Source organism: Parus major, chromosome 9, assembly GCF_001522545.3.
Source record: "Parus major isolate Abel chromosome 9, Parus_major1.1, whole genome shotgun sequence".
NCBI lineage: Eukaryota > Metazoa > Chordata > Aves > Passeriformes > Paridae > Parus > Parus major.
Window position 1 is genome coordinate 24,586,181 of NC_031778.1, and position 1,622 is coordinate 24,587,802.

General features: G+C 52.7%; 1 protein-coding gene across 25 annotated transcripts in view; it reads right to left on the reverse strand.

Moving 5' to 3' along the window:
- MBNL1 (muscleblind like splicing regulator 1) overlaps window positions 1–1,622 on the reverse strand; it is a 69,263-nt gene that overhangs the window by 46,489 nt on the left and 21,152 nt on the right. The gene's annotated exons all lie outside the window — the stretch shown is intronic.

Genomic DNA, 1,622 nt, shown 5'->3' on the forward strand with positions numbered 1-1,622 from the left:
CCTGCTCTAGCCCTACACTGAGTTTGTGCCTGCATCTCGCAGGTCGCAGAAATAATAATTTAAAAAAATAAAACAGTGCTTTACCCAAGCTGCAAGTTTCAGTTCTGGGATCTATTTTTGCCTGCTCCTGGCAGGGCAGCGGTGCTGGCTGCGCACTCGCTGTGCTCTGTCCCTGTGCCCGCAGAGGACACCTGGGCCAGGGCCAGAGGCGAAGGGCACTGCCACTGCACGGGGTCCCCTCCGAGGACCTGCTCTGCCTGTTTATCTCCTATAAATATAAATATAAATATAAATCTAGCAGAGCACACGGGCCATCTCCAGCTCGGAGCCGTCCTGCCCAGCGGCTGCGGCTCTGCAGCACTCACACCTGCCTGACGTCAGCTCCACACAGCAGTCACTCCTCGGGCACACACCAGCTCCTGGACTGACACATCACAGCATCACACCGCGGGCTGGCCTGAAAGGGACCTTAAAGGTCACCTCCCTTCAACTCCTGCCAAGATGCAGGAATTTGTAAAGAAAAATCCAGTGACTAAGTATCTGTCTTATGTCCAATAGATAATGCAAGAGTAGCTGTCTAATTAATACTAATATTATATACATTAATAAGAAATCAAGTATTTTAACATTAAGGTAATTTTTTCAGTGCACTGCTATTTTAGTAAAGAACAAGGACATTACATCCATATTGAATTACTGAAAAATTAAAAATTACTTTTGAATGTCCTAACCAAAAATCTTTTTTAATCTGTACTAAAGTATTGACTGACCTTATAAGGCCCAGACAGAGCTGGTGCAGCATTTCCCTAAATTGCTTTTGCAGAACATCTAAAGTTTAGGATGCTGCAGACAAGGTAACTCAGTGACTAGCATTGGTTGAGCTCAGCACACACCAAAACCGACACAGAGCTGAAACAAAACCAAAACTGAGCAATGGCTTCAGCAATGGGGGCTGGACTGGGAATTCCCCAAAGGGGGATATTCCATTTTCTGTTCACCCAAGGTATTCTCACATATGGCACAGCCACTTCAGTGCCCACGCCTGCCCAGGGGCTGGGGAGCTGCTGGCAGCCACAGGCGCCGGGACACCGCAGGACCCTGCCCTGGGCTCCACGAGGGGATGGCCGGATCCCCGGGAGCCTCTCCAGCACACAGCAGCTCAGCCACTGGCAAACCTTTCAGCATGAGCACAAGTAAACAGCTCTGGTCAGCAGTGTATTTTTAAACAGCAGATTCTTTCCCAGCTCCCAGCTCGGCCCCTGGCTGGCTCACAGGGCAGCAGCGCACTCCTCTCCTCCGAGGACCCGCAGCAACGCTGAAACGTTACCCACGGTTATCACCCACGGACGTTGCAGCGCTTGGCAAAGGTCAGCCTCGCTTCCTGCATGAAGAAAGGAAGCGAGGAGCCCTGCTGACGGCAGCAGGGCCAGTCACGCTGCCGGGGCTGGGGAAAGCAGGCCAGGCCCGGTCCATCCCCTCTTACCCAGACAGCAGCTCCCGCAGCCCCAGGCAGCAGCGAGATTTGAAGGCACTTCCAGCACTGCTGCCATCACGTCCGGCTCACTCCAGTGGCCGGTGTCCTGCTCACTCCAGTGGCCAGAGTCCTGCTCACTCCAGTGGCC